Consider the following 21,030-nt stretch of genomic DNA (forward strand, 5'->3'; position numbering starts at 1 on the left):
GGGGCGTACGCAAAGTCTACGCCCCATTTTTTTTTTATTATTTTGTATGGGGCGGGCATTATACCCCTTCCCCATTCTTTGTTTTCAAAACCGTTTTAGTGGGGCGGGCTTTATACCTCCGCCCAATTTCTTTCATTTTTTTTTTTATAGGATCTACCCAATCAGGCGTTGGTATAGTCTATGCCCCACACCAGGCGAACGTATAATGTACGTCTGACCAAATTTAGTCTTTCCACCGTAGCGTCACACACCATACTAAACCCAAAATTTGATCTTTTTTTCCCTCTTTGGTCTTTGGTTATACTCGCACCACTGCAGTTGCTCTTAGTTGATTATGGGATGTCTTAAAAGGGATGTGAATTAACTAGATTACCCTTTTCACCTTCAATCAACCAAAATCAAATCAATTTTTATTAAATCTGATGAATCAAAAAAAATCAAATCAGTTTTTTTTTTCATCTTCTTCTTCATCTTCTCTTCTCCTCCATCAACCGTAACCTCCATTAAAACTGAAAATTTCATCGTCTTCGATTAATCGGCGATTTGAAAAATGTTTGGAAAAACCCAGTTAGAGTTTAGTTTATCTTGTTGGATTTAAGTTAATTTTGTATCAAAAATTAGGGTTTTATATAATTGAAATTTAAATTTCTGGTTGCATGTGAGTTACGGTTGGTAATAACTCAGATACGAACCGTAACTGTAGATTGGGTTGATGTTACGGTTGGTTTTAACTCAAATACCAACCGTGAGTTCTTAGTTTTGAGAAAGATGTTCAGTTACGGTTTGTATTTGCATCATATTTATCAACCGTAATTGAGTTACGGTTTGTTACTCAAACAATCATACCAACCGTAAATAATCATGTGTCTTAAGAATTTATCAAATAATGTTGTACGGTTCAAAAGTTAAGTTGACACACCAACCATAGGGTAGTTACGGTTGGCCTCGATTCATTAGTTACCAACCGTAATTTAGTTACCGTTGTTGTCCAAATTTAATTACCAACCGTAACTGGTTTTATGATTGGATCTTCCCCAAATTTAACCAGTTACAGTTGGTATTCGATAACTTACGAACCGTAACTAAGAGTTACGGTTGGTCACGAGCAAAATTGCAACCGTAAGTTCTTCTGAAAATTTAAAAGTTTTGATTTTGTTACGTACTTTAGATAATTTTGAGCAAGAAAAAGCTAATGGGAACTAATTTAGAAGTATACAGGGTCACTGGAATCACTTATTTTGGTTGAGTGAATCAAAATCTAGGGTTTCACAAATATTACAAAAGTTTTTCTTTTTCTTCTCCTCTGAACTTTTTTTTTTTTTTAAAACTCTAAAAATCTGATTTTGTTTTGAGTTAATATAAGTGAAATTAATCATTAACACTAAACTTGATTATCATCACTAAACTAGGTTATCAATAATGAGGGTTAATTTGTCATTTCCAATTTTTTGATAAGGGACACCTTGAATGATCATGTAATGATCCTTTTTGTCCTATTAGAATGTCGTCCCTCTAATAAACCATATCGCCTCTATAATAAGCTTGTTATTTTTATTTATTTTTTTCGGTCGAGCTAAGTGGGGGCTAAAACTTTTTACACTTACGGTAAAAAGTGAAAAAAGATGTATATATGATGGCATAAATTAGTATTCCTTTTCATAAGTAACAAATAAAGATTTAGATATTTCCCGCCCTATGGTCTTTACGTAAAGAGTACTGGAGCCAAATGTGGGGTAAAGACCAAGTCATATATATAGTTGACATTAGTTTCATCCCATTGAGCTAGATCGTGGGCAACTCCATCTACAAGGCGGTTGACAAATACAAAGGATGTAGTGGAAATAAATTTAAATTTGGGAATTAAGGTTTTCATATTCTGTAACAGACAATGGGTTTTCGGGTTTCCCATGAAGGTCTTCTTATTAATTTGCTCCAAAATACCTATTGTTTTCATATTCTGTAACAAACAATGGGTTTTCGGGTCTCCCATGAAGGTCTTCTTATTAATTTGCTCCAAAATAGCTAATGCATCACTTTCAATGATGATTTGATCAAGTCTCTTCTCCAAAACCATCAAAGCATCTCTAATTCCTCGAGTCTCTGCTTCTTCTAGAGAAAAACATACTAAATAAGTTGACTGAGCATAAACAAAGTTATGGTTTGAATCTCTAAATACGAGTCAAATTCCCCCATTCATAGAATTTGGGTCCCAAGCACCATCGATATTTATCTTGGTCCAATTCTTAGGCTAAGTCCTATGGGTGCTAATCTAGCAGCTAGATTAGCAGTCCACGTCAGTAAGGGAGACAACCTAAGTCCTATGTTAGTGCTAATCTAGCAGCTAGATTAACATTCCACGTCAGTTGGGACCACTTCCCACCGTTGTTTGGTTCAGCACTTTAAATTTGAGCTGTCAGATCAAATTTTGTGATTTTTGTGGTCCGTGTGATTTTTGTGAGCGCTACACCATTCAACGTAAAGGTGATTTTTGTGGCGCTGAACCGTTCAACGCTTCAATCTCGTTACTACTTCACCTACGAGCACATGCTAAGAGAGAGAACTAGTGTTAACTTTTAGGTAACACTTTTTTTTTGGAATTACAACACTTAACTGCTAATCTAGCAGCTCAATCTAGCCCATAGTACTTAGTCTTAGATGGGACCACCCAAGGTGAAGCTGGTTGTGGTGGACTGTGGAGATATTGCAGATATACCCTGTAATGATGGGGTTTTAATATTGCTCAACATCATTGATTTTTCTCTTGTTAGAATAGCAGTTGGTTCTTCTGATTTCCCATTATGGACTAAATCATTTCGGTTTGTCCAAATGGACCACATCAAGCATGCAATCAATGGGAAATTGATTTTGGTTTGTTGCTTAGTGTTAGGGTACCGTCCCCAACTCGTCATAAGCCCGTGGGTATAACACTCTAAAACCGATTGTTGATAGGGTAAAACGTGAGAAGGAGGAACTAGCCCTAATCACAAAAAGTACTGTAGAGAGGTTTATGGAGAGCAATGGTGGATTAGTTGTGTCCTTTAAGCACACTTTCTCTCCCCTTTATAATAATTCTCATCTCCCCTTTTATGGATAAGTTTCCATAAGATTAATATATTATTAAACTACAATTTCTCTTCCTTTAAGTTATTATTAAACCCTAAAAGGCTTTCTTTCTTTCTTGGGTCAAAGCCCAACTAGTTTAGCGTACTCTTTCATGGGCTAGAACTATCCCAACCTTATGGATCAGGTCTAGTCCCCAAGTCTCTCTATCCTAAAAGGGACCCTTAATAAGTTAAGGGGCTGCGTGTTTTAAGGTTAGTCATTTTTATGTATCAACATTAGTTCCCTGACTGTTTGACTGGTCAAAGACCATGTCAATAGTCATACGTTGATGCGGCAGTTCGATAGTTACAATTAGTGGGTTTGAGCGGTTTAAACCCGCGACTCTTGAGATGCTGCAGTTACTGACTTATCCAGTAACCGCTCTTCGTTTTACCCTCCTATAATTCTTACTACACCTTTCTTTGTCCTCTCTACCTCTTTTGTTCATCATGTCTGATGAATCGCCCAATCGTGATGTACCCCTTAGATCGGAATCTTACACACTCGACGAGATACAGAGCAGTCCTCGACTCAATAATCTCTTACATCCACCCGCAGCGGTTGATGGTTCGATTATATTTCCGGCTGATGACAACTGGATTTGGCGCATGCTAAATCCTCACCCGTTTTCCTTGTCTTCGTCTGAGACCTGGCTCATATTCCTCAAGTGGAGGTGACTCCAATAGCCGCTTCAGAGGAGATTCCTCGCCTAGCGGTTCATAGGGGAGACTACACTTTTCTTTCGATCATTTTACGTTCATTCTCTGAATCTCCTATCGCTTGGTATCCATGGGTGAAGTACATTATTTCCAATCCGGATCATAAGAGGATTATTCAATCTTTATGCATAGAAGCTGCTATAGAGGCTTCAAAGTATAGGTGTGTCCGGCAGGATCAAGATAGCTTGTTCCGCTTATGCGCACGATGGGGAATCGATCCTCATACATTTCTATTCTCTTGGGGTGAGGCGGATCCGATTCTGGAAGACTTGGTGGCGCTTACTGGTCTACCCATCCATGGTGAGGAAACCTTCGACAACTGTTGTGTTTTTCAGGCTTTATATTTAAACGATAAAGCTCTCTGCAATCATTTGATTGCGGTCAAAATGAAATCCATAACATTTCAGCATCCGAAAGAGGTCAATACTGAGGTTCCGGATAAATAGGAAGGTTCCATGAGCAGGAGGAAAGGTAAGGCTATCGCATCCGCAAAGTCCTTCAGCCAATGTTTCGTCTTCTCCAAAGCTTATGGCATCTGCTATCAAGGCTTTCTCAAAATCAGCAGCTGTTGAGGAATCCGACGAAGTGACAGAAGCGGAGGCCAAAAAGAGTGGCCAGAAATCCAAGTCCGGGAAGTGCCCCGCCTCTTTCTCTTGTTGGATTAAGTATTGGGACCCTTTGCTTTCCGGCGAACGAGCTGGCGTACCTCCTCGTGAAGGGGATCCGGATCAAGCAGAATTAGCGACTTTTCTTCTCTTTTGGTTGTGCCATGATGTTTTTGAATATAGTCTCCGGGATACTATCAAGAACGATCTCATTCCTACGGAAGTGTTGATGTCCTGCGGTGTATCATTCCCGCTTGCCCCTATGTTCCTAGGCGGTCTGTACCATCATCTAGATATTTTTGGCGCGTGACATTCGTCATGTGGATGGGTCTCATTAAGTGGAAACTTTCTTGCCTGCCAACTTTATCCAGGCGTGGGCTTGGGTGCGTTTTCTCATGTACAAGCTTTCTCAGCTAAATCCTCTCGCACTTTCGAATCAAGAGGAAGTCACTCAGGAAGACGGTTCTAGACGGCTAGTGAGAGTGCCCCAGTCTTACCCTCGGATGGCTCTTTACCACAAAAAGGGTTATCCAGTTAAAGCTAAGCTCAAGGATTTCATGGACAAGGTTGGCGAGTTCAACCCTATTTCCTATCAAGATGGTCGTACCGGTTCTCTTCATTAAAACTTCGTTATCCAGTCCCAGTGAAGGATGTCTTCTGCGGATGTACCTTTATCCGAGGATTTTGACATTATTGTGTTTACTTTGCCAGGACGCCTTCCTGGTTTCACGATAGGAAAATTTTGTCTGAGGCATACAACACTATCCGCGTTGCTCGCCAGCTTGGTTTTGATCAGGGGGTTCCTTATAATCCTCCCGCTTCTTCTTCGTCTGATGAAGCGGAGGTCCGAAAGAGTTTCAATCGTTTCGTTTTTAAAGAGGGTCTTCGGATGAGTGATCGCAAGCACTACTTCGATTTTTTTCAACCCTTATCTCAGCAGACAGTAGGTGTCACTATCGAGTGGCTTGTGTATCGTGATGGCGTTAATAGGAATGTGTTAAACCTTCTCATCAAAGATCCATATGCTCCTCCAGCCCTGAATAAAGAAGATTTCAGGGAGTTGCATGCATCAGGTCGCGTGAAGTTGAGTGATGAAGTTTCCAAGCAATATAAACTTTCTTCGAGCAACAAAGGTCGTCCTCTTCAGCCGCTTATAACCAGCTGGGACCCTCTTCCGGGCGATGAGTCTCCTCAAAAGGATGATTCCCCTACGTTTTCTCTGCAGGCTCCGAAAGTGGGGTCGTCTTCCTCTAGTTCATTTATTGACCGTGTCGAACGCCAGTTGGGCTGATCAGTTAGTAAAAGTGGTCCTTAAGTGCTTTCTCCTCGCATGACTCTGCATTCCACCCATCCCCTTATTATGAGGATGATTCCGGATCTTGATCATCCTCTTCTCACTCCATCCGATATGCTAGGTGCAGCGAGAGAGTTCGAGTCGTACCGTTTTATTCATGACTATTCTCAGGATGGTAGTGAGACAAAAGGTGGCACCGATAATCAGAGCTCTTCCTCCTCTAAATCTCGTGAGTGTACCATACTACGCCCATGGTCGGACTCAACATTGACACGTGCCAGTCAAAATATTCTCTTGTAATTATTAAATGCGCCTTGTGATTTATATATACGTCTTCATTGCTTGTGTTTTCTGATAAGCTATTTTATTTCCTTATTTCTTTCTTCCTTATTTTGCTTATTAGGGAAATCATAACCAACCGCGTCAAGCTCTTCTTCTTCCTCACATCGATCAGTTTATTCACCCGCTAACTTACCTTCTACTTCTGATCCAGTACGTGTGCGCGCTTTTTGTCGTTATCGCTACTTTGTTGTTATCCTAGAGTGTTTGCTTATTGTTTCTCCTATATTATTATTTTATTTATATTTATTTACTTTTTTATTAAATATATATATATTTTTTAGAACATGGGAAAGCGAGATGATGCTCATGGTAAAGGGAGTGGCTCGGACTTGCAGCTCAAGGGTAGTGAAAATGCGGGGGTATAACAACCACACCCAACAATTCGTTTGGCTATCTGAGAGGACTTACTCTAATATACTTTCTAGAGAATCAACTTGACAGTCAGACTCAATCTACAGAAAATTATATACTAGAGTTTAATATATATGTTTCACAATTTAATCAGCAAATCAAACAGATAGAAATATGTGAGCCTGATTATTATGTGAAACAACTTGAACGGTACCAAAGACCAATGTTTCAAGTGTCAATCAATTTAAATCAACAACCAAAGGTTGGATTATCTAATTGATTGATTTTAACGCACAACCTGTGATATTTCAATTATATAACAAAATATAATGCGGAAAAGAAATAACACAAACAACATAAGTTTTGTTAACGAGAAAATTGCAAATGCAGAAAAACCCCGAAACCTAGTCCAGATTTGAACACCACATTGTATTAAGCCGCTACAGACACTAACTAGCCTACTACCAATGAACTTCAGACTGGACTGTAGTTGAACCCTAATCAATCTCACACTGATTCAAGGTATAGTTGCGTTCCTTACGTCTCTGATCCCAGTAGGATACTACGCACTTGATTTCCTTAGATGATCTCATACAATGTCATAGTATCATTGCACACATCACAGTTTTTCAACTCAGCATCACAGTTGTTGAAGATCTGTAGCAATAACAATGAGAAAACAAATGCTCTCAATCATTGTTGTACAGTGTCATAATATCATTACACATCATCAAAGTTCAATTGTATCATAACTTTGACAACAATACTATGATGACATTTATCACTCTCCCTTAGTCAATATTTCATCTCAACATGAAAACCACTCCCCCTTACATAATGATCCGTAAACCATATGTATTTGTAGTATGAAACTACACGTTAATTATCCTCCTTTTTGTCAATATAAATTGGCAAAGGTACGAAAACTAGTGGGATCCTCATGAAATTTTCATAGAGATACTTCATGACCAAAAGAGAATAACATACCAACTTATTTAGATGCAATCATATAGCCGAAGCTAAATGCATTCATCAAGGAGTTTATAAATATACAAGATAACCCCTACAATATTCCACATCCGCACTCTCCATAAAGATTTGGAATTTAAGCAAAAGTTCAAAAAGAACTCTCCCCCATAAAATGTCATTCCCGAAAGAACAACAAGAGCGACCTTACTTTTACAAGAAAATAAGGATTTCTTTGGATAAAACCAAATCACATGAGAACATGATTTTGTAACCAAAAGTCACAATTGAATTAGCCACAAAAATGATCAATTCAATTGGCCAATCTCAACATAAGAAAACTTACGGAGCGACACAGTATATGCACAAAAATTGTGGATCAGGGAAAGACCAATACTGCGGAATAAACGAAGATTCATTCTATTTTTCATCACTATTTGCACAATGACATGTAATATATTTAATCTTTGTAAACAAAAGTTTTATCATTTCTTCCATCAAAATAATGACATAAAAGGCTTTAACTTTTTTATTCAAAAGTTCATTATATCTTTTAACAATACATTCATATCGACATAATATAGATAACTTTTGAGCACAGGTTCACGGACGTAAACAACATATCCTATAACAATTTGCAATATATAAAACCATAAAGATTAATACCGCAAAAATCATCTTCCAAATAATTTAGAATTTAAATAAATTAATCTAAAAACATTGAAGATGAAAATCGTTGGACATAGCTATGTGTACTCACAATAATGGCTATTCCAAATCCTAGTTATCTTACTAAAAAAACACAAGAATAAAATTCTCATAAGAAGTTTTCCTAGACATTGTAGATATTTCTCAGGGCATCTACAGAGAATTCCTTCTCATTATTGAAAAAATATTGATAATGGGATCATTTAATTCCTCCACATCTTCAAAAATATCAGTTAACTCACTAAGTTCTCTTTTCAGTTCACGCAAAGTTTTCTTTGTTAGAGACAACATTTGTTCATAGTGAGAAATATCCTTTAAAGATGAAATGATTCGAGATTTTAAATCATTTCTTTTTCCGATGAAATCTTTCACCATCGCCCTAAATTTATTATCAGAATGACAAACAAACAATAGGCAGTTTGAGGAAGAACCGGGATTATCAACTGTATCCTTCACCTTTCCTATCCTTGAGGACAAAATCCCGTCAAAGAAATACACATTGACAACATCAATAGCATCTGTTTTTGCGGTACCTCTTGTTATAGGATCCATGAGATTGTATCTTTTAAGAGAGAGAAAATGTAAAGGATAATATTGTTCACAAATGAACATAAATAGACTCTTGGATAGTAAACCCTAAAGGACCTTGAAAAAGTCTCCACGGTTCATGATCCATTATCACAAAATATTTACTTGCTCAGAATAGAAATCAACAAAAGATACAAGACTTGAACAACCTTGACATAATCCTTATTTCTCAAGTCAAAAATAAGGATACAGTTCATTACTATAAATTATATAGTAATGGAATGAACAAAATGTTCACGTCTTGTGTCACAGGGTGACATCTCAAGGTTTGTTGGATGAATAGACGTACCTCGTCTGACTCTGATTCTTTTAGACTTCTTCCCATTCCCAGTTGTCACTAATTGTTTCTCCAGAGTCAGATTCGTCCTTTGCATGTCATTTTGAAGTTTGGAAATTCTTTTGTTATTTCTCTTGAATTTCCAACACTTGCTCTGAACATGACTTGTACTTCCACAAAAAGAGCAAATCAGAGAAGAGATTTTTCTTTATAGATATGACTCATGTTTATCACAACAAGCAAGATCAATTGATCCAGAGATGGCTGGAACAAATGAGTTAGTTGTGCTCACAGTCTTACTTTTGAACCATAAACCTTTTGTGTTCCCAAAAGCGTCTTCTGACCAAACAACATTGCTGAAATTTTTTCAGAGCTTCTGGAAAACCTGTGCAGGTCACATTTGAGAGAGTCAATCTCTTTTTCTTTTAGAAATAGGGTTGTGGTGAATTCATCATTGAGACAGTCAATCTCAAGAGTGTTCACCTGAAGTGATGATTCAAGTTTTTTCAACATATCTTTCAGTTGAATATTTTCCTGGTGGATTTCTTCAGGATTGTCCATGAAATCTAGGATCTCAGTGTCAGAATCGTATTCAGAACATGAATTTGAGTGAATGGGAACTTCTGCAGATAAGCCTGAAGGTTCTATACATATATCGACATGTAAGGAGTTAGGACACTGGGATGCTTTCTCTTGACATGAATCATCAGAAGCAATAGAGAGAGATGACAATCTCTCGGATGTTTTTCTTTTCTTCACAACATCCTTGATCTTTTGTTTAATCAGTGATTTTTTAGGATGAAGGTGATTAGAACAACATTCATCAGCCCATCACAAGTTAGAAGCTTCATTTGTAAGGGTCACAACATTGAACGCAGAGGTTCTGACTGTATTTTGATCATGATCAAATATTTTAATCTTTACAACAAGAGTATTTCTGGAAAGTGTATCAAGGTTATTTCCCTCATCGATGGCATGCTTCTTAGTATCTAGATGGCAGTGATCTGAGAATTTTTATCACAATGTCCTTTTCAGGAATAGTCTTACCCAATGCAAAAGATGCATTAACAATTTCAGATACTTTGTGAAAACTCATTAAATGAGTATTCATCTGCCGTACGAAGTTTTTCTCAATCGTACGTTAGGTTTGAATCCTGGCTTCCTTTTCACCGGTATTACCTTCAAATACGGTTTCTAAGATATCCCAAGCATCTTTAGACCGAGTGCACGTAAACACATGGTGCTGAAGATATGAGGTAATGGCATGAATGATTGCATTCAAACCGTCGGAATTATGCTTTGCAGCAAGAATCTCAGCAAGGTCATATGCACCAATATCCTTTGGAACGGTCGCATCTCCTACAACAAAAACGGGAGAACATAGCCATTAACTACATAAACCCATGATTGAAAATCACGCGCTTGAAGAAAGGCACGCATATCAATTTTCCACCATAAGTAATTTGAGCTATCGAAGACTGGTGGTACGTTTATAGAGATAGCACTTCTTTCCATATCAGATCGCTACAAAACACAGACTTATAAGGTCTTTAATGTGTTTGCCTGCTCTGAGACCAATTGAAAATGCGGGGGAATAACAACCACAACCAAAAATTCATTTGGCAATCTGAGAGGACTTACTCCAATATACTTTCTAGAGAATCAAATATACAGTCAAACTCAATCTAGAGAAAAGTATATATTAGAGTTTAATATCTCGGTTTCACAATGTAATCAGCAAATCAAACAGATAGAAATCCGCGAGCCTGATTATTATGTGAAACAACTTGAACGGTACCAAAGACCAATGTTCAAGTGTCAATCAATGTAAATCAACAACCAAAGGTTGGATTATCTAATTGATTGATCTTAACGCACAACCTGTGATATTTCAATTATATAACAAAATATAATACGGAAAAGAAATAACACAGACACCGAAAGTTTTGTTAACGAGGAAACCGCAAATTCAGAAAAACCCTGGGACCTAGTCCATATTGGAACACATCACTGTATTAAGCCGCTACAGACACTATCTTACTACCAATGAACTTCGGATTGGACTGTAGTTGAACCCTAATCAATATCACACCGATTTTAAGGTACAGTTGCGTTCCTTACAATCTGATCCCAGCAGGATACTACGCACTTGATTCCCTTAGCTGATATCACCCACAACAAAGAGCTGCTACGACCCAAAGTCGAAGACTTGATAAACAAATCTGTCTCACACAGAAAAGTCTATTGGTATATATAATCTATCTCCCACATAAATACCTATGAGTTTTGTTCCGTCTTTTGATAGATCAAGCTGAACAGGAACCAGTTGATAAACCGGTCTTATATTCCCGAAGAACAGCCTAGTATTATCAATCACCTCACAATAGTCTTAATCGACTAGCGAAACAAGATATTGTGGAATCACAAACGATGATACGAAGATTTCTGTGATTACTTTTATTATCTTGCCCATCAGAGATATAAATCTCGAGCCAATATTTCAATTGTACTCAACATGATAGAAGATGCAAGATCAGATCACGCAACTACAGAGAAAATAGTTGGGTTTGGCTTCACAATCCCAATGAAGTCTTCAAGTCGTTAACCTACGGAGTCTCGAGAGAAACCTAAGGTTAAAAGAGAATCGACTCTAGTTATGCAACTAGTAACACCCAGAAATGTGGGGATTAGATTTCCCAGTTTCTAGAGTTCTCCTTTATATAGTTTTCAAATCAGGGTTTGCAATCCAAGTTACCTTGGTAACAAATCATTCAATATTCACCGTTAGATGAAAAACCTGATTCAACCAAGCTAATATCTTCCAACCGTTAGATCGAACATAGATTATTACAGACAAATGAAATGTACCCTCATTTAGTTTATGTAATCGTAACTAAACGTGTACACCATGTTGGTTGAATAATAGTTAACCAAGGTTAGCCATATGAGTACTCTCATATCAAACTTGTTCACCTTATCCATAACTAGTTCAAATGACTCAAATGAAAATAGTTAAAGAGTTGTTCAATTGCTATATTCTCATAGAATTAACAAGAACACAATTGAAGCAAAATCGGTTTGATTCACTCGAATCAGTTCATGAACATTATAGCCACGGTTTTCAAAGATTGCATTCCTTATTTTATAAATGTTTAAGTTCATGAACATAACCGATTTTAGAACTTTAACCTTCAAGTATGCAAACGGGCATGCGTACTTGAAATACTCGGACCAAATTGATTTTCGCCAATACGCAAACGGGTACGCGAACTTCCAATTCCAGCAGAAATATTCGGACATGAACCTTACGTCAGTATGCGAATGGGAGCGCATACTTAGGTTCCCGGATTTCTCAAGCCAACAGGTACGCATACGGGTATGCATACTATGGTTCCCGGACATGGATTACATATATGCAAGAGTACACAACATGACATATCCAATAATGGTTAAGTGTTCTAAACTCTTATTTCAATCATTGAAACTTTCTTAGAGGATGACAATAGCCGTTTTCACACACTATTAATATCAAAGCGATTTTCAAGTTATTGAAATAATCATAACGAAACATTCCAAGTTTACATCAAATGATTGTATCACACAAACCATGTAAGATGTTGCTCGGAAATTGTCACATGATCATTTTTTGACTTGCATCAAGAATATAAGATGAACTTGGTCGAAGCGAAAGCTTGCCAACATATATTCCGAGAAATATGTAAGTGAGTTAAACTCATCTGGAAATCTCAAATGTGTATAATAGAAAACTATCGTAACACGACTTATGTCTCAATATAGGAGATAGAGTAGAAATAGACTTTTCAAGTGATAGATGAGTTTCAGTCTCCACATACTTTTTGTCGATGAAGTACCACAAGCTCTCCCTAGTAGTTCTTCGTCTTCAAATGATGAACGCTGTGAATTCTAAGGCTCAACTACACAATATATGTCCTAGTCCGAGACATTTATAAGTAGACTAGAAATCAAGACTTATAGTTTCGATCACTAACATTGACAAAATGCTTGAGATAGCAAACGCATGCGAGTTCGACCGAGAAGTGATCTAACAGGTAGAGAGTCCGGTAGTGCTAGTGAAAAGCGGCCAAGGCCTTCCAAGACATCTCCTAAAGTCTCTCGTGGCGTGGATGCTGATGCTGAATTAATGGCTACTTAAGATCCTCAGTTCAGGTACGCACGTGTTATCAAGACGAAGGAAGCTGGTGTTGACGGTCGCTTTGAGCTAGTGCATGGATTCTGGGTCTCTTCTACTAAAGTCGTTAATTATCGGCGCATAGTGGAAAGATTTGGTCACATGTGTGTCCATGAAGGGATGCTTGCTAGTGCTTTGGTCGTGACTAATGAGGATCTGTTGGACATATCGGGCGGCCTTTCTCATGCGGATGAGACTTCTATCGATCCGGTTATGCTGAAGAAGTTGGATAATCTTATTTAGGCATATCTGCTTCTTCAATTTCCAATTAAGTGGCTAAAAGATTTGTTGTACATGACGAGGAAGAGTCACAACAGGCGCAATGTGCTGCCTCGTGAGATTGACGAATTGGACCAAGAATATAGGCTCTTTCTCAATGTTGTTAATATCAAGAAGGGAGCATATGATCAGCTGATGGTGGATGTTGGGCGAGATACCGAGGAACTAAGGACCGCCTGAACTGCTGCTGAGGAAGTCAATGCTCGTCTTATCAAGAAGAGAGCGAAGCTAGCTGCCTTGGATATTAATTAATTTTAGTTGCTTTATGAGTGGGTTTTGAGCAATGGTTTTTTCTTTTATTCTTTTAATTTGGTTTAGACTGAGAACTTTGATGATTTGGATTTATTCTACTTGTTTTGTGGGGTATTTTATTATCCGATTATCCTGTATTTATAATTATGGTTGAACAGCAGTTATGGTGGTGTTAACATTTTATTTCTATAAATAGGGGTAGACATGGTTGCTTTAGTTAGTATCTCTCAAGTTTCTTTTGTTAGCTTTGCTTGTGGATTTTGATTTGCTGCAGGATCGTCATTTACATGGTTATGTTTTGGCATTGGCTCCTGTGGCGACCCTGGTCATTACTTATGAAAAAGATTACGAGTTAGATCGTCTGCTGTTGGTAAAGGCTGAAGTGGAAATGCTCAGAGAAGTCCGGACGGTGAATACAGCTGCTACCCGCACACAATTTAATGAGCAGTACGAGACGTACTCAATGGCTCAAAAGATGCGGGCTTCCGGAAGAGTGTCTCTAGAAGTGCAACGTGTAGCGCCTCCTAAGATAGCAGCTGACTAATCCAAGAAATTAACTAATTAAAGAGGTACTAAGAATCTAAGTCATTACTTACACATTAAATTAATAAATCGACTAAAAAACTTAACTCAAAACTAACCCGCTCAGAAATATATTTATACAAGAACTCCTCTCAAATGATACATATACAGTAGTCATTTGGTTTATAAAACAGAATATACAACATAATAAACATAGCAGCAGTTAACTAATTAACGGAGTCAACTCCTCGAAGCTTTCGCTGCGCAACTCTGATCTGTCTTTGAAATTGAAAGTGGGAAAGGGTGAGCACATCATCCCTAGAAGGGGTGCCCAGCAGGAATAAAATTTAACTTTAAAGAAATCATGAGCATGATTTGGAAAACAATACATGTTTTCCCAAACATCAAAGTGACTAAGTCACTGGAAATGCACAAACATGTATATGGACAAACTCCTTATTCAAACAATATATATTAGTGATGCCGGGTTTTTCCACACCTACATAGCTATATTGATGTCGTGTTGTTCCACACCTGATAAGCATAAAAGCTGAATTCATGTAGATATAAATGAAGGAGCGTATCCTATATACCACACGTGGAAATTCTCATTTCCCAAAATAATTCATATTGACAACAAAACATTACATGTCCTTTCCAATTCATGGAAAGATTCAAAGAATCAACAGAACAATCATAATACAAACTAAACAACGTATGAAATGCACAAATAGACAAAGCATGAGTTTGTTAAACATAAAATTTTGTAAAAGAAACAAACAATGGTTTCAAAAGAGTTAAAAGTATTCTCACCTCTTTTGATGACAAGCCTCGCGTACCTCGAGATCCATGATCCACTTGTTCATCCTTGAATCAATCGTTGTTAATACTACTAACTGTTAATCACACAAGAACTCTAAGAGTTTACCCAAAAGGCTCACATAAGAAATCATACAAGTCTTTCTGATTCTAGACCCATTTAAGATTCTACACATTTTATTTATCTATTTATCTTTAGCATAACTAAGAGTTTACTAATCCAATTAGATTTATTCTATAGTTCATTAGCTAAGTCTTAAGAATGTCTATAACTTTGTAGAAGAATTCAATGGCTAATTCGGACCATAAGGGGTCCAAAATATCGATTTAGGAAAATAGAGACATCCTAGTCAACTAACAGTCACTAACGATCAAACTGACAGTCTAAGGTCAACTTAACAGTCAACGTCTAAGTCTAAGTCCAGTCAATGGTCAAAGGTCAAACCTAATCAAGGTCAGGTCAAGGTCAACCGGGTTAACGATTCAAATCGCTAAATCGGCGAGTCGACAGATCCGACTTAGTCACATATACTGAGTCAGCTCAACAAATGAGTCAGCTAAACTGACTGGGATGTCTAGTAGGTTTAAATTCTATTCCAGCTATAAGAACACAACCAAACAAGTTCTACTCAGATGATCAATACATAATTATTTACTTCAATATAATTCTAGAATTCAAAGTACAATTGTAACTCAAGATTTACATGCAATTGCAGCTTTAAGCAACACATACATTCCTACTTCTACAGTCACAACAAACAGATTACAACTCCCATTCCAGAATACATGTATCTTGAGAACACAATTCCGAAAACAACACCCTTCCCCTCACTACTATTGAACAATCTCAAGCAACAATTCTCAGCTGAGCAACACTCAGCATATACTCACACAACTGATTCAAACTCAACTTAGTTCACCATTCCAAAACTCAGCATCTTTCCAAACCATCACCACCACTCATCATTTCTCCACCACCAACCTAAACTCAGTTCTATTCCTGCCTACACAATCTGCAAACAACATCATAACTCCCTGCAACACCATTGTCACAGCATACCACCGTCTTCATTCTGTTCAATTAATCTCAATCACAATTATTGTGACTTAAACTCAGCAACAACACATTGCATCCACTCACATATACAACTACAACAATAACAACATCATTATCATCTCAAGTAAACTCAACCATCAACACCACCACCAACATACACATTCATTCTGCAATCCAATTATCAACACAACCATCATAAACTTCAATCTTCATTATCATATACACAAGCTCAACAATGAAATTGAATAGTTTTCTTAAATTGACACAGAAAGACAATTACCTCAGATATCTGCATCTTGTCTGAACCTTACCACTGAGCACATCTTCTTCAAATTGAATTCATAGCTTCAATCAAAAACAGAAACCCTAATTCCCAAATTTTCTAAGAACCCTAATTCCAATCACCTTCATCGATTTCATCCTCTAAAACTTAGCTTCATTTGTAATACCTCTCTAAATCCTCAATTCACTCATTACCCATCTCAACTCATCCTCTTAGAACGTCACTTTCATCTTCCCTGACTTTCCTTACAAACCATGATTCTACTAATATCTTAATCGATCTTCAGAACAATTTCACAAATTCCATTACACACCGATTAAGAACAAACCCATCTTCTAACTTCTCCTTAATAACCTTTAATCGAATTCTATATCAATTACAGAAACCCTAACTCACTGGTTCTTCAATGGTTCGTCACTGAATCGACTTCAAATCTTCAATTAAACAACTATCCAAGACTCTTCATCGACAATAACTCCATAATTCATCTTATAACTCTTCAGAACATCATTCAACTCTATAAAATCTAACTCATATCTTCTCCGATATAATACTTCATCTTCTCTCTTCGTCCAGCCAAGAACAACACCACCTCTAGCAATAAACCATGACTCTTGTCTAATTATATCGACCTCACTATCTCAGAACTCTAACACGAACTCACCGGAGGTAAAGAACAGAACAAGAAGAAGAAAATAAGGAAAGAAGAAATAGAATAGAAAAATGAAGAAGAAAATAAGAGAAAAGAACATGAATTTATCTTCTCGGTCGGGTGAAGATCCTCGCGTTTTTAGGGGCCACCCGAAAGGATTTAGGGGCCATCAATTTATACCCAGCCAAAGACTCTAGTTAAGGGGTACCCTATATGATATTGAAGTTACATAAATGCCCTTCTGGTAAAACTGTATAAAAACCAAATCAAAAAAAATTCTACTCATTTCAACTCTTCTTCTTCCAGTTTCATATTATCTTCCGATTGTGGAAGAAAAAAAACTTTCCCTCGTTCAACCGAAACATCGCCGCGAATCGTAAAATCAAAACATCGTCGATTCGTTTATAAAACAATGGATAAGGGAAATGAAACCCACAGACCTAGAACCAAAAACGTTGCTCGGGGTATCGATCCAAAGATTGGGATTTTAGCAAGAAATAAAGAAATTGTTTTTGCAAATGAAGAAGAACGCGAAGAACAAGTACCCGTCGATGTAGTCGGTGGTGGCGATTCCGATAGTCAAACACTTCGTCAACTTCAAATGGCCCCAATTAGGTAAGAATCTATCATTTTTGGGGTTTATTTCGCTTTAATTCGACGAATCGAGAAAAAGAATTTCAAGGGTTTTCGGTTTTTTATCCAGATTCGGGCGATATTCATGCTCATTTACTTCCGAATGTAGTCGTGTTCTTCATTTCTCAAGAACATCGACAGTATTCGGGAGAAATATTTGATGGTTATCGGCCGAATATTATTGGCCATATCTTCCTGGATACAAACTGGTAATAATCGGTAGTTTAATGAATTTGTTGGCTTCCGAATATATTTAAGTAGACACACAGTATTCGGAAGTACAGTCACTAACGAATATATATTGAAAAAATCTCAAAATTTCTGATATAGGAAAAATCCCATTTTGGGGCCAGTATTTATTCGGAAGACAATATAATGTTTTATACCTCCGATTGTGTAGGATAAAATTTTAGAGTTTCTGAACTCCAGTTGATGAATATTCGGTTGTAAACATGTTTAGTTATATTCCGATTGTTTTTCATTCGGGAAAAATATGTGTCTTCTTACTTCCGAATTTGTTCATTCGGGTTATAGTTGTGTACTTTGTCTTCCGATTGTGTAGGATGAAAAATTTAGAGCTTGTGAACTCCAATTGATGCATATTCGGTTGTAAATATGTTTAGTTAGCTTTCCATTGTTATGTATTCGGGAACAATATGTGTCTTCTTACGTCCGAATGTGTACATTCGGGTTATATTTCCATACTTTGTCTTCCGATTGTATAGTTTGTAAATATTGTTCCTTTCTTTGTTGTTTAGACAAAGTCGAGAAAGGAGGAAGAAAGTGACAGCTAGTGCTAGGAGGGAAAGGAGTGCCAAAGATAATTCAAGTGCTCAACAAAGCTTACAAGAACAAAGCAGTCAACAAGGAGTGCAACCAAGTGTTGAACAAAGTGTAGAACAACAAGGCAGTGAACAAGGGGTGCGACCAAGTGTTGAACAAGCCGCTCAACAAAGTGCAGAACCAAGTGTTGAACCAGTTGATCCAGTGCCAAGAGTAGAAGAAGAAGGACAACCAAGTGGTACCCAAAAAGCCAAAAAAAGAAAAGATGGTGTAAAGAAGGATATTGCTAAGAAAGCATCACATCTTGTCCCTCAGCACTTGAATAAGAAGGGTATTCCAGCAGGCACAATCCTTGGGCTACCAGCGGATGGAGGAAAATTGCTATTTGGATACAAAGACTCATGGGCCAGAGAAATATACGAAACCGAGGTAATAAAATTATTATTTTTTATTAATGTATTGTCTATGTGTTATATCGTAATATTTGTATTAAGGATTTTTTTTATGTACTTTAATAGGATCATCAAGATGCGGTCCGTCTACTCAAACCTACCGCCGCACCAACAAAAATGCTTGCGTGGCCTTTATCCGGTGAATGTGAAAGGTTCAAGTCAATTGTTGCCAACTCGGGGTTAGCTAATGCTGCCGAGAATTCATTGTTGGAACATGATCGTGTGGCCATAACGGCGTTCGTGGAGAGAATGTATCCTGAGACCGGTACTTTCCATATGCCGTTTGGGGAGATGATGATTACCCCGGATGATGTTGTGTAGATTCTTAACCTTCCCGACCAAGGCACAACTGTGAAGTTTAACTACACAAAGCAGTTAAGTTGGGCACAACTTTATGCTCTAACTAAAAAGTGCTTAGGTTGGGATGAAGAGACAACAACAGCAGAGTTTAGGAGGCATGCAAGTTATAGAACAAGACAGATCAACATTACAGCTTTGATGAATATGTTCCGAGGCACCTTGGAGAAGGAAAAGAATGTAACGTTAACTGATGAGCAAGTGAACCACGCTGCCACCGCATATCTCCTTTGTGTATTGGGATGTGTCATATTCCCCAATACTTCTAGCAACCGGATCGACGCCAACCTTTACAAATTTTGGATCCTCTCCATGAAGTCGGTGACTATTCTTGAGGCAAGGCATGCCTAGCATTCTTGATGGAAGAGTTGAGAAAGGCTTCGAGGCTAGGAACCTGCCAAGTTGCCGGGAACGTGGCTCTATTGCTGGTTTTTTCTTTAACTCTATAACTCACCCTATAGTTATTCGGTAGACAATACATATGATGCATATTCATAACTCCAAAGGTCGCATATTCGGTAGGAATTGATCCATCTCTTTTTCCGAATGTTGGTTATTCGGTGGATAGGTACTTATTTTTTTTCCGATTATATATAATCGGAAATATTCTTTTGATATTATAACCGAATATACAGGCCAGAAAAACTATAGGTTACTGAACTCCAAATGACGCATATTCGGTAGGAAATGATCCATCTCTGTTTCCGAATGTTGGTTATTCGGTGGCTAGGTACTTATTTTGTTTTTCGATTATATATAATCGGAAATATTCATTTGATATTAGAGCCGAATATGCAGGCCAGAAAAACTATAGGTTACTGAACTCCAAATGACGCATATTCGGTAGGAAATGATCCATCTCTTTTTTCGAATGTTGGTTATTCGGTGGATAGGTACTCAGTTTTATTTCTGATTATATATAATCGGAAATAATGTTTGGAAATTACTACCGAATATACACAATCTATTTACTAAAACTTGGTTTCTTATGTATATAGGCATGGATCTATGACCACTTCCCTATCCTGAAGTTGGCCGGAGAAAACCCGGGGTGGTGCAAAGGTACTCCTAGAGGAACAAAGTATATATTTGAGGACAACCGTTCTAGGACAAAAGAGCAGCAGTTGATTCGCATGAGGGATATTTTGGACCAATTGAAGGCCTCAGACGTATGCTTTGATCCATACAAGGAAGATCGAGCCAGTGGGCATATAAATGTCCGGTCGGACTTGTCCCTTTATTTTGGATCATTGTGGCACCCCACAGGATATGTGATGTATAACACCTCTAGGGTGATGCGACAACACAGGTATATACAACATCAACCTGTGGAGAAAATGGGGGATTACTACAAATTGGAGTTGGAGTTGTGCTCTTCTAGTGGTGATAATCTCACGATTGTTCATACAGGCCCACCTACTGTTCTTGATAACTGGGATAAGAGGAATGACTTCATTATCGACACTGGTAGACGAACCACCCGAGGTGATGAAAATTCTCCAGACTATATGAGTTGGTATAACAAGGTATCACATCCTTTGGTTATCCGTGAAATCAAATCCAACACTACTGCGGCGGGTTCAAGTTATAATTGTATCATCAAAGACAAACCAGCTGGTTATGATAGACTGGTGCGTGTTCTTATATTTTTGTTCATTTTATATTATTCCTATAAATCTTAGGTAATTACCGTTTGATGTTATGTCATTACGTATAAAAAACAGGTGAATAGGTTCAAGCGTGTTTCCAAAATGTTAACTGCATGCCTGAAGAGCGGAG

Source organism: Papaver somniferum, chromosome 5 (assembly GCF_003573695.1).
Source record: "Papaver somniferum cultivar HN1 chromosome 5, ASM357369v1, whole genome shotgun sequence".
Lineage (NCBI taxonomy): Eukaryota > Viridiplantae > Streptophyta > Magnoliopsida > Ranunculales > Papaveraceae > Papaver > Papaver somniferum.